This window comes from Nuphar pumila, unplaced genomic scaffold (genome assembly GCF_984573655.1).
Source record: "Nuphar pumila unplaced genomic scaffold, dmNupPumi1.hap1.1 HAP1_SCAFFOLD_553, whole genome shotgun sequence".
NCBI lineage: Eukaryota > Viridiplantae > Streptophyta > Magnoliopsida > Nymphaeales > Nymphaeaceae > Nuphar > Nuphar pumila.
This window is the reverse complement of record NW_028323393.1, coordinates 33,158-46,963: the sequence shown is the minus strand read 5'-3', so window position 1 is coordinate 46,963 and position 13,806 is coordinate 33,158. Positions and strand designations below refer to the sequence as shown.

At 51.4% G+C, this 13,806-nt stretch overlaps 1 pseudogene; it reads left to right on the top strand.

Moving 5' to 3' along the window:
• Positions 1 to 1,613: 1,613 nt before the first annotated feature.
• LOC149810081 (glucose-6-phosphate isomerase, cytosolic-like) lies at positions 1,614 to 11,953 on the top strand (annotated as a pseudogene).
• The last annotated feature ends 1,853 nt before the right edge of the window (positions 11,954 to 13,806 follow it).

Here is a 13,806-nt window from a genome sequence, read left to right as displayed (position 1 = left end):
CTCCCAAGGAAGATATATCTCGATATGTTTCCGGGGTTCTGAATTATTCAGGGATCATTAGGCTTATTATGGCTTACTCAAAGCCGGTCTCTATGTAACTGCTTTTTCAATCTCACTCATCCTGTCAACTCCCAGAGCTCACCTTATCTAACATGTACCCTGGTAACCTGTTCACCGAGGACGTGTTCCATGGCAATTGTGGTGTGGTGCCGTCACCGAGGATCAATCTTCCTGTCTTGTGTCAGCAAACGTGAGATGGTGTGCTTGTTTGGGTTGTCATGCTTGGAGTAAAATTGGTAGTGAAACCTAGTCTGTTGTGTGCTGCATTTCAATACAAACGTAATGTTGAACAGCGTTGGATGATGATTATGTTACAAGCGACAGGGCTGGCAAAACAGGAGAAAAAAAACACAGAAACTAACACTGAAAACAATGTCACAAACTAAGACAAAACACACAAGAAAACCAGCAACCTAAGCCATGCCGGGATCTTCCTGCGGTGCATCACACCCTGCATGGAAGTCCGAGCCGACGTTCACGGCGATACGAGAGAGGGACTTGTAGTACATGCGCGCGTTGCCCTTGCACAAAAGCACAGCTGAGCTCCCGACGGACGCCACGTACGAAGGCAGCCTTGGACACCCGGTTTCCCCCCCCTGCCGCCAAGTCGCCAAGCTCCGAAAGGAAACGCGAGGTGGCGGAGCCCATGCGGCCAAACGACTCCACGGTGAGTGGGATGAAGTCGTAAGCGGAGCCCTCCCCAAACTCCTCGAAGGGCTCGTTGCTTCGCAGCTCCGCCTTCGCTGCCGCGGATCCGGCAACCTCTGCGGCATCGCGAACAAACGACGCGGCCACCGGATGCGTAATAACGCAGTCCATGACGCGGACGCGGCCGTCAGGCCAGACAGTCAAAATATCCCCGCGACGAAGACCAGCAGCCCCCTGCGCCCCCGCAGCTGCAAGGCTGCCGTATTGCGGTTCCACGCTAGACGCGCAGCCCGCACGGTGGATGGCATGGTGCCAGGCCGAAACCCAGTAGTTATGGCGCATCGATGCCTCACCTGCATTGCGGTTGCACGAGAGAGCGTGGTCCGCGGTCGTGGAGTCGCCGATGGATGATGATTATTGATTGTTTGACTTTGGCCTCGCATCCCGTATCTCTTTCTGTTCTCCAGCAATGGCTGTGAGGTTGGAGCCCTTACCAGGGCATCAGAATGTTTGCTTCGTTTTGATCCAATGGCTGCTGACCCATCAGAAAGTGATTGTCATCTGTCATTAATCATTTGTCGTCTCCAAATCAGCAACAGGAAGTGTAATTCGCCACTGCATAACTTTGTGGTGTCTGCCAGGAACCCAACTTGGCATCTTCAAGTCTCCATCCAAGATCAGTTGCATTCGATGACTATTATGCTCCAATAATACTAGTTATGTCTCCAGGAGTTGGTCGTATTAGAACGTACTTGCATCTCACTCCCCAAGGTGTTTCGACACACTTAGCTTGCTCTCTTGAGGGCTCCTCCTCTGTCAGCCCCAGGACGCTGTCCATCGTCCACAATATCTTTAATACACAATGAGCGTAGTCAGCAACCATCAAATGTGTCGGCGCCCATGTGATGGTTGTCAACATCCATAGGGCCTCCTGCAGAGCTGCAGGTCTACTTTCGCCTTGTCGTGCCCTGCAGGCTCGTCGGACGAAAGCTGCTAGGTACTACCAGGAAGTAATGGCACGAAGAAGCGAGCAGACTATACGTTTCGTGTCGGACGTAGCATGTGAAACAGTCTACATGCGCTGCGTACGCAACATCATGGATCAGGGTTTGATCCCACCTGACAAAAAGAATAATATGTGTCACTGGGTAAGCAGGACAAGAATTGCGACCCTCGCATGCAAAAACCAGCCTTGTTTACGATTGGTAGTTCGTGATGCGAATTATTTATATGGCAAAATTACATGTTGTCAGTGTGAAATCAGCTCGTTTCCTTGTAGTCTCCGGGATGCAAGCAGGTTTGACTCGACAACTGCACTAATTGTCACGATTCACGACCTTGATGAAGTAAATTGCGTGGTGTGTTCTGTTAGCGTGAGCTTGCCATGAACTTTTGTGCAAATTGCACCCCGCATATTCGAGGGGGGGGGAAGGGGAATTAGGTTGTTCTGGCTTTCGCGCAATTTGTTGTTATTGCGTGGGGCGAGTATTGCGATGACACTGATCCGTGTTTGACTACACAGCGATGGGCGCTTTCGCAGCACCTATTTGATAAGATGGTTAACATATCTAGGGTGACTTTCTGCGTGCAGTCCTTCCATTGATCCCTCATCCTCCAGCTTTACATGATGCACAGTATCAATCTGAACCCTGTACGCCGTGGCAATCAGGTTGCTGAAGGTAAACGATATCCCCAGAGAGTTACTGTGCCTGACAAGAGGACGTGCAGGTACGATCGCATCGCTGTGCAGATATAGCATGGGCGGTTGCTTGTTAGGTCTTGGCGACGATAGGACCAGCCATTCCATGGCGGCGCGTCCGAATCACCTTGAGCAGAAAGAGAGAGAGATAGTTAATGGGACTTGCTGCAGGCTTGCCGAAAAATCAAGACGAGTGGCCGTCGCAACATCCAAGTCGCTCGTCTGGTGCGCTTTTGCAAGTACATCACGAGTCTTAGATTGGCACGGAGTGATGCTGGGAATCTGGTGATACTGTGACATCATTATTCACAATTTCGCGGTCCTGGCTCGTCTTTCAGTGGTTGATGTGCTGCGACTGCGGAAAGGACCTGAATAGGGTCGACTTGTCTGCCCACCGTGTGTCCCACCCTTAAGTCGAGCTCTTCATGACGTCCAGTTTCGCAAGCCATGAATGTACACTCCACCTCATATTGCGCAGACGTAGAAGCATTTCCGTAATGTGATGTTGGCCTTCCGACAATGTGGGTACAGGATACGGTCAGTCGGCAACGCTGGAGTCGTTGTAGCATCACCTGACAAGCAGACGTATGGATGTGTGAGAGTAGCAAAATAATGGTGAATCGTTGCTTTCCTTTTTCTCTCTTCCGTCTTAATGAACGTGACAATGAACGATTCTCGTCTGTGTCTACTATCGTCCTGCGTACCAATTTTCGTCAGGGGTGTATGCGAACGCCTAGGTGCAGGAAAGTCTGCAAGCAACGTGCAATGCAACAACACTAGACACAATCACGGATGCACTGCTTATCTCGACCCTTGACTCACATTCTGCATTGTTTTGCCCTGATTTCCCCTCCCACAAATTTTCAGCTCGCAATGGATGACAAGTCCTCGTGAGGTTCTCTCGACATCTTAATTTCATGGCTCAACGTTGTTGGCAATGACCGTACGTTGTTTATGCGTGACTGTCGATCGTGTTCCATGCCGTCGCCATGCAGGGTCCCTACCGGGGAGTCATCGCTCGAAGTGGATGCAACGGTAATCTCGAAAGCGCCCGCTTGATAGGTTTCGGTCACGCAACCAGAGTGGCGCCTGCGCGCCTTTGCGCCTCATGCAGAGAAACAATTTCAGGGCGTCCCGTCGTGTAAGGCCGCCAGAGCAGTCGCATTTGCACTGTCAGATCATTCTTGTGTGACCGTGAAAAGGCGTCACCACACTCTCCTTGATGGCAATTTCATGTAGCACGTGAAGCAAAGAACCCAAGCACAGCAGGAACGAATACAGGGCACGCTGCCGTTCTGGAGGTCTGGTGTCATGCAGCCTTGTCCCTTGCCTCACAATCCCAAATGCCAAGCCAAAACCTGACCTGCGAGCTGTCATGCAGCAAACTTTCGGAACTTCTGGTGTGGGAGAGAACATCTCGGAGACGGCTGCTTGGAAGGAACTAGCATCCCATGTGGGTGTCATCGAGCAGACGTGCGCCCTCGTCGTTTGTAACCAACCCAACACATCCGCCTCATGCGGCACAGTGCGAAGACTCATGTCACAGACATGTACTCGTTGGTCAAAAGCTAGCGGCTTGGACGGCATTGCTGTTCGTCGCATCATTTCAGCTAGAAAGCGTATACTGGCTGCACATTTTCTGGGTCAGCACCTGCAATTAGATGTAGAAAATCAGCAATTTTGGTACCAGACATACACTTCTGTACAGGCGTTAATCCGAGCACAGTGGATTGGTTGCATAAATAAACAAGGCCGATCATTGACCCAAAAGTGCGTCCACATAAGATGGCAATGTGCGACTTACACCTCTGCAACTGCACCAATCTCATGGTAGTGTGAATTCACAGTGGCTGAAGAAATGCATGGACGATTTCACGCGTGCGCTTCCTGTGTGAGGTTGGTGGCAAAATCATGTGCCAGACTCACCAAGCCAGAGTTTCGCTGGACCCTTGATTTTGGGGTCCAGATGCCCCGAAACTGCACGAATTTGGTGCAACATATAGGAGTCGAAACCCATTTTGGCGAAGATCTGCACAAAGAATCGGTCACTTTGCCTTCCTGGCAGCATAAATCCATGACAGGGGCTCCCACTCAGCAGCGTTACGTCATGGTGTGGACCTAACCCCCTCCCCCCCTTCCTCTTAACCCCCATTCCCCCTGTCAGCATTGCCCCCTTGCCCCCCTCGGCCTGGTGGTCTGCCACCTGAACACCTCTGTATCTGCTTCGGGCCACACCAAATCTCATTGAAACTCGTCGCCTTTGATATGCAGCCACCTAAAGGAGCTTCTGAAGATGAGGCGCGCTCCGATATGCTGTGCATGGAGCACAATGGAGCATACGTTGACTTCTCCCGGCAAAGGGTCACCGCGGAGACAGTTCAGGTGAGATGTGGCATGATTCGCAGTGTGATGCGCTGTGATCGCATACCGTAATGTGAACCACAATTGGTCATCATCATCTCGATGGGCACCTGTAGGCACCAAAGTATCGTATCAAGAGATTCCGTATCAAAAATGGTTGAGATAGAGACCATGACGCATCGCAACGCAGGGCGTCTGCTCAATTGTTTTGTAGACTATGGTATGTGGTAGTTCTTGTGGTAGTTTTCTGAAGTGAGTCAAGATAGACTGGCCGTGGCACTCACGAGAATGCCATGCAAGTCTGACACTTGCTGCCAGTATCTCTGGATAGAACGTGATTGCGTCTGGAACGTTTGTGCATCTGCATCCAGGGTTTTTGAGAACGTGGTTGCATCCCTGGTAGGCAACCGGCGTGGCCTCAAGCCCTTGCTTTTAAAGACATCTGGCGTGCAGTCCGTTGTTCCATGTTGAGTCAAACAGATTCGATGGCCGATGCTGTGTGTCCAAGATGCCATTCAATAACAAAGAGTGTAGAGTATGGAAGGGAGGAGAGACATCCTGATGCAGGGCCGGTATGGAATATGCCATGAGCGACTCAGCCGTGCCGTGTGTGTTGTTGTAGCTGCTGCTCAATCTGGCAGAGACGGCCGGCCTCGCGAGAAGATCGATGCCATGTTTGCGGGGGAGCACATCAACAGCACAGAGGACCGTGCTGTGCTGCACACAGCGTGCAGGCACGGCGCTCGCAGGTGATCGAGGTGGACGGCCGCGACGTCGTGCCGACGTGTACGCTGTGCTTGACAAAATCAAGGCGTTCTCTGAGAGCGTGCGCTCCGGCGAATGGAAGGGCGCCACTGGCAAGGCCATCCGCAACGTGGTGTGTGTCGGCATCGGAGGCTCCTACCTTGGCCCCCTCTTCGTTCACACTGCGCTCCAGACCGAGCCCTCTGCCATGAAGGCTGCTGGCAACCGCCGCCTGCGATTCCTGGCAACGTTGACCCGATCGACGTCGCTGCAGCTCTGAAAGGTGCCCCACCTTTTCCCGCGTGCCCATTGGTTGCCGTCTGCATGCCACATATGCAGCGTCCGCTTGCGTTGCAACTTGCATTCCAGAGCGTGGGGTTTCTGCCATACAGGCATGCTTTGGGGATGGGGTTGGTTCGTACCAGTCTATGAATGACGCTATCCCCCATCAATTGTCATGATAATCACCGCATGATGGCCGCTACAGGGCAGCACCGAGGCGTTTTTTCCCTGCGAATTTTATCTGATTGATGCCAGCAACTGTACAAGTATGAAGTGCTTTCTTGGGTCAGCAGGGTACCTAGAGCGGTGAAAACAAAAGCTATGCACCGCACCGCTGCGATTTAGTAGCGATACATGCGATGGTAGTGCAACAGTCAGCACAATAGAAGCAGCAGCAGAAGCAGTGATAGAAGGTATCACTAGGGCTGTACACAAGCGTATATATACCCCCGTCTAAAGCGTGTCATACTAAGGTCCGCCGAAAGCGTAGTCTGGAACCTCCAAACTATTCTGGGGTAGGTCTAGTGAGGGTAGTTGGGGTAGTGAGCCGTGACTCGGGCGTAGTTTGGTCTAGTGAGGGTATACGGCACAGTGATTTTGGCGTATGCGCATACGCTGGCGCCTACTCTTGCCAGTGAAGGGTCGCGCTTTCCGTTGTTGCACGTTTTGACACCGTATTCGGTTACAAACATATGAAAGCATACTTTAGGATGCAAGGCCTTGTTGAAATTGGCTTCGGGAGGGCTCCGCACGGGCCGTCAATAGTTTCGCAACAATACAGCACTTTCGGCAATAATGATTTCGTCGATATCACAGTACCACGAACAGACGTCAACCAGCATTACAACGCACACAAAAGTTGACAGCCACTACAAACGTAAATACGGAAAGATAAAATGCGGTACTTCGTGTCAACGCAAGCTTTGGGGGTCATGGCCTTAGACCAATGACAGGGTGTCCAACACCACGACAAGGTCGTCCATTGACTGGGACTTTGCTCCAGACAGTGGATCATTTGCCTTGATGTATATGAGGTTTTTGTGCTTTCTGCAGTCCTAGATTCAACCTAGTCTTCACGTACAGGGCACCTCATGCAGTCCAGTTGCGCTCTGCAGCACAGGAGGTGACAGGCATTGCTAACACAGCCTCAGCCACTTTCACCAGCACGGGGTATGCATGCTTCAAGCAGTTTCTCCACAAATTGATGCGCTTCTGCCAGAGACCCTGCCAGTCTGTGCATCAAGCTTGCACAACATAGCCACAGCCTTGGTGAACTTAGCTGGTATGCCATTGACAAGGAGAGAGGTGAGCTCGTCACTTCCATCGGCACCGTATTTATCCTTAAGTGCATCTAGCATGTCACGCTCAGAATCTTCAAGCTCATCAATTGGAGTCACGTACTGGCCATTGTTGGAGGTCAGTTAGGCGGATCGGCTATGCGAGCGATGCCGAATAAGCGAATAGTCGGAATATGGGAGGTTTGTTCGGCGTAGTGAGCGTATGCGGCACTGGTGTTTGTGGTCTATAGAGGCGTATTGAAGAAGAGTAGTGAGCGTATACAGCAGTAGCGTATAACATGGTCTAGTGAGGGGTAGTAAGTGGCATGGATTGGTCCAAACTATTTATACGCCTAGACCACACTACGCCCATACGCTCGCTTATACGCCTACTCTTTTGGCGGACCTTAGTGTATACACGTATTTCCGTATATACCTGCGTATATACCCCGGTAGAGCATATGGAAGGTACCCCCCAGATCGGAGTTAGAGGTGGCAATGGGCTCCTCTCAACATGTGCATCACAACCTTCCTGGCCGATTTTGAAAATTGTAATTATATCTGTAGTTGGGAAGGTTCAAAGTGTGAACTGTTTACCCGGGATTTGCCGCGAATGTACATGGTGTCATGTCACAATCAACCTGCCAACACATCATCCTAGTGGCCATTGCACCACTAAGAGCAATTATCCACCAAGCAAATTCCATGCTCACTGTTGCAATCGTGCAGTGTGGATGCATGCTCGTTCTTGCACAGGCGGCTGCATGCACTGCAAGTGCCTACATTGGCGCAACCTGTGGTATGCATACTGGTTCTCAGGAAAGCACGGTCAGCATGATGTACCCTCCGTGCTTCACCCCATCCACATCAACAGACATGCACAACATCCCAAGCAACTCTCTGGCCTCAGTCGCTTTGGGGTGGCGGGCGCGCCTTGTTCTGGATGATTTGATGGAAGAATAATCACGTCTTAGGCTTTTCATGGAGTTGGGGCTGTCAAGTTCATTCCATTTTTCGTTTGGGCTTCACATCATCTGCCACGCACAGCTTCAGCATGATGCGCCCTGAATTTTTGCCTGGTTGATCGGATTCGAAACCCGGCCCCAAAATGCACGGTACGATTATGGAAATTTGGATTCAAGATGAGTTTACGAGTTTCGAGCTTTGAGACGTGTTTCACTGGTTGATGCGGAACCTGCAACTTGGGACCAAGGTTCGATGAAAAAAGAGGGCACGGGTGCAGAGGAGGATGCGTGTCGAGGTCTGGAATACTATGTTCATGCTATTTTGGAATTTGCGTGCGCAAGACAATCGCTTTCGGTTCCTCTTGGGTCCAGGCAGAAATGACCACGATGGCACGCACGGCAAGGGTTCAGGAGTGCGCTAAACCAATTGGAGAGATTTCTCAAACATATCGATGGCACTCCTTTATTCGCGTGGTGTTATGGCGCCTTCTCCGTAACAGGAGGGCCTCCATCACGGCCAGGCTATCCAGAACCCTGTCCAATCGTGCATACATAGGCATGACGAGGCGTTTATATGCTTTCGCCAATCCCAGCATTTGTGCGTATATTATACGCGACATATACGTATATACGGCGTATATACGTATGTACGATTATGTACAACCCTAGGTATCACAACAGTCAGCACAACCAGCAGCTGGGCTAGCCTTCATATTTCTGAACCTGCTGGAAACTGTGGCCAAGGCTTTTGTTTTCAGCGAATATTGCACAAATAATGCCATCAACTATGCCAGATATTCAGTGATTTCTCAGGTCTGCCTGGCAACTTGAGCGGTGAAAAACAAAGATATGGTCGCGGCTGTTGGTGCAGGCCTGGATCAGGAGGAGACGATGATCGTGGTCGTGTCCAAGACGTTCACAACTGCCGAGACAATGCTCAACGCACGAACTGTGCGCACATGGCTGACCGCCAAGATGGGTACAGCATCGATCCCGAAGCATATGGTTGCTGTCTCTACAAATGCCAAGCTTGTGAAAGAGTTTGGCATCGACACTGCCAACATGTTCGGGTTCTGGGACTGGGTTGGAGGCCGCTACTCTGTCTGCTCTGCCGTTGGCATCTTGCCCCTCGCACTTCAGGTGTGCCTCAACAGCCCCAGCTTGCCATTTCATCATCACAGATGCTATGCAATTAACCGTTGTTGATCAGTTATGTTGCCGTGAATGGATCTATGACAATAGGACTCATGTCATCTTCACATCACATCGATAAGAGCAAGATAAGAGCTACGGCTCAGGCCGAAAGCAAGAAATCGTCCACATTCGAAACATTACAGCTCACCGAACGTCAGCGGTTGGCACAGGCAAGCCGTACCCGTGTCATCCTCACCATTCTGCAAACCGAGCAGACCATGGTCGTTTAGACTGCGGTGTGAGAATGCAAACGTCGCAAGTGCATGTAACGAGCGAGACGATGGCTGTCTGAGCATCAATTGCTCCGGCTGCTTGCAGTACGGCTTTGAGGAGTGCGAGGCGTTCTTGGAGGGTGCTCACGAGATGGATGAGCACTTCCGAACGGCGCCGTTCGATCAGAACATCCCGATCATGATGGGGCTGTTGTCGCTGTGGAACTCAACCTTCCTTGGCTACTCCTCGCGTGCGGTGCTACCTTACTGCCAAGCACTCTCCAAGCTGGCTCCCCACATCCAGCAAGTCTCCATGGAGTCCAACGGCAAGGGTGTGGACATTAAAGGCAACCCCCTGCCCTTCAAGGCCGGTGAGGTGGACTTCGGGGAACCAGGTGCGTCCTCACGCCTTATTCGATTACGACGGAAGTCGACATGTGATAGCCGTTCACGAACCACGTGGACAGTATTGGCATCTGTAATTTTCGATCCGAGTACAGCAGCCAACAGCGAAAGACCAATGGGAACAATCAGTGACATCGGCATTGCAATTTTGGGGAGCGCAGGGCGGGCGCTTCAACTTGTAAATCTCGCTTGGCATAGACGTGCTTTTCTCGTTGTTCTGACAGATTGTCGTTAGTAGATGTGTCTTTTTGCAAGAATTCCGAATGTGCAGGTGGGGTCATTGATCAAATGGTGCACTTCTGAGCACAAAGCATGGCAAAGCTGAAGTATTCGATTCTTGCGCATTTGCCAGACTGTTGCGGCAGTTGGCATTCAGGATGTGATGTGGTCTCATATCGTGTCCTTGAAGCAAATGTGTAGAAGCCACATCATACATGTAGTCAGCAGCCACTCGTCCCAAAGTTGAGGCTTCCTCCCTGCTTTACGTCGCCTAGAGTTGCCCGCCGTCCTGCAGGCACCAACGGACAGCACTCCTTCTACCAACTCATCCACCAGGGCCGCATCGTCCCAGCAGAGTTCATCGGCATCGTCCGCTCGCAGCAGTCGGTGTACCTCAAGGGCGAGATCGTGTCCAATCACGACGAACTCATGTGCAACTTCTTCGCGCAAGCCGACGCCCTCGCACAGGGCAAGGACCCGATCGCGCTGCGCGCCGAGAACGTCCCCGACTCCCTCATTCCCCACAAGACCTTCACCGGCAACCGCCCGTCTCTCAGTATCATGCTCCCCGAACTCAACGCCTACACCGTGGGCCAGCTCCTCTCTATTTACGAGAACCGGATCGCAACGCAGGTGCGAACACCCACCCTGCTCCCCCACTGGCTAGCTCGTTTCTATGTGCGAGAACCGGATCGCAATGCAGGTGCCAAGGAAATCTAATCGATGTTGTTGAGACTGTTTTTGAAGTCAGTCGGTAACTAGACGGTAGTTACCTTGTCCGGATGATGACCGGTATCCAGAAGGACACACATGGACACACACCCCCCGCCACAGGGTCGGACACCTTCTCTCGGCCTTCGTGCTGTACACTCATGATGATGATGATGTATCGTTTACAATACAGCCACATGGACATTGAACTCCAAGAACTACTCGGGAAGCAAATTCCTCCCATGGCTAAATAGAATTCAAAGCGAAAGAGTATGTCAGAAAGTCAGCAGTCGATCATAACGAATGGGTGACACCTTCCTGTGGATGTGGTGTTGTTGTTGACAGATGCATTGGAATCGCTAAAATGCACTCTGGCAACTGCAAGGGCAGACAGGGTCGCTGTGCTTCGACGAAGTTGATGACTCAGACGAATGGGCAATGTTTGCCTCATTGGCATCAACTGGTCTTCCTGCCAGTGCAGGCTTCCTGCAACCATCCTCTGGCCTTTGGGCCATAATGGGTAATATGACAGCGAATGCTGAATTTGCTTATTGTTGCCATGAATCCTGATCTTGCCTATTTGGTTCCTAGGCATGCTTGAATGGGAGCAAACCAGCTATGGTTGCCAAGTTACTGCATTGACCTAGCAACAGAAATTGGGGGCGGGGGGGGGGGAAAGGGGAAAGGTTGCTGCCTTGCAGTGGTTCCCAGCAGCGACTGATCACGTTGAACAAACATGGTGCAACACACGGGGGAAGTTGAAAGCAAGATCAATCAGCATAAATTAGACGTCAACACGTCCGTCAACACGTCTCAAGCCACTGGCAAGTGCGATACGGTTTGTGCAATAGGTTGCGTCGCGAGCGATGTGATATTCACGTGCACGAGCATTTGCAGGGCTTTGTCTGGAACCTTAACTCCTTCGACCAATGGGGCGTGGAGCTTGGCAAGGTGTTAGCCTCCAAGGTACGGGCAGCTATGAATGGTGCACGCGCTCAAGGCATCCCTGTCCGTGGATTTAACTACTCCACACAGAAGATGATAGAGCGCTATCTCTCGGGCAAGACACAGCAGCTCTATCCCGAGCCCCGTGACATCTTCCCGGTCAACATCTTGGACGTGCCTGGCATTGCGCACCCTAATGTTGATGAAAGCCAAGGGCTGTGGATTGAGTAAGCTAGCCACACACCTGTGCTGACTGTGCGACGTGAACATTGCGTCAATTTGTTGAGATACTCGTCATGGACCATGATTCATGTCTATAAAATACTTCTTCTGTCTGGCTCGGTTGTCCTCATTTGCTTTGCTGTTCATAGGAGCTTGTAATGTTGTTCATGTGCGCATGCTCAAAGGTGAGAGTAGGTCACTGTGTTGGCCGTTCTGTGGCGCTGCTGTATATATAGAAGGATATTCAATAGACTGATAGTGTTAAGAGCAATTTGGTGAGGGCACGGAAAAACATCAGGGAGTTGACCTTTCATAGACGAGCACACGACTTGATATATTCATGTTCAATGGCAAATCCTATAGCAGATCCCGCGCCGTAATTCTCAAGCACCCATAGCAGGTCTGAAGGTAGTGTTTGGCGTTGCCAATGTCCATGTGGATGCGGTGGAGTTGTAAATCGATACATCATCATTGAATCCCACCTCCGCTGGTCGTTTTTGTTGACATTCACGGACAACAGCTTCAGCACAAGACATATTCGCATGTAGTGGCCCCTCCAAACCCCTGTTCCCAACGTGGAATGCCGTGACTCTCACTGATACGGCAGTTTCCATGTGAGCAGGGCTCTAGCGATTCGAACACAAGCCCTCGTGCCAACAACCGTAGAGTGTGTAGCAACAGTCTGTCCGGGAACCTGTTGCCTGCTTGCCTGTTCAGTGACAAGAAACAGAAAAGAGGTACGTCTGTTCAGTGATTGATACTGCGACGATGGTGTGATTTGCTGTGTGTAATCGATTGTGGTATGTGGGGGGGTGATGACACGTGTCAGATCAGATCCCAATGACGAGGCTACCTCTGTGGCTACTTCTAGGATCCCCGCTGAGCAACAACACAGACCAGCATACATATCAGATACCTGGCTCCCCAGACTACACCTGCGAATACATGACTATCTGGGGCAGAAATGCGCGTCGGGCCCCATCCTAGTGCAGCAATGCGTGGGGACCTTACTGCAATGGCAAACAACTTTTGAACGGCACACAGCCAAGCACAACATGAGAGAGAAGGATGGCGACACAAGTAAAGGCAAGGGCAGAGCGCCAGACGTGCAGACCAGTGTTTTGCGAGAATGGGGTTCGATCCCCTCCCCATATGGAATATGCAAAACAAGTACACCAGCCCAACGGCGGCGTTGACAACGGGCGAGACAACCTGAGCTGAACTCGCGCTTAAGTGGAGTGATGCAGCATCCCCACTGGAGGACGCAACTACGCAGGCTTACGGAACGCGAATTATTGAGGAGGCCGTCAAGCTCACGACGCTGAACAACAAGGCCATGCGTAAGTAGACCTCTCGCTTACCGCTTAACCATTGTTTAACCATTGTTTACGATTGTTCCACCCCAAGTTAATTAACCCGTAAAATTCAAAGCGGCCCGTTAAGCAACTCGCTTAACCTTAAACAACTGGCTGCAGCAGTATGCATAACTCGTAAACAAAAGGCTTCAAGAGCACGTTTAACTCGTAAACAAGCTGCCAAGCGCCGTTAAGGATGCTGCGACGCAAGCGCTAACTTCGTTTTCTGACGAGCTCCTGCCCAAGTCATCATGGAGAACGCCTCTTGTGATGTTAGACGCTCAAATGATGAACCTGAAGCAGCCATTGTTGCTGCGGCTACGGGCAGTGCAAGGCCCACGGGGATTAGGAGTAGCAGTAGGGTTGCAAGCGCGTCCTCCACCGGGAAGAAACGGCAAACGACAGAGCACGTAAACTGGAGCTCCCTTGCCAAGAAGGGAGGATGTGGCTGTACTGCAGGTGCCAAGTCGTCCAGTGGCTCTGGGAGTGGGAGTGCTGTCCGTTCTG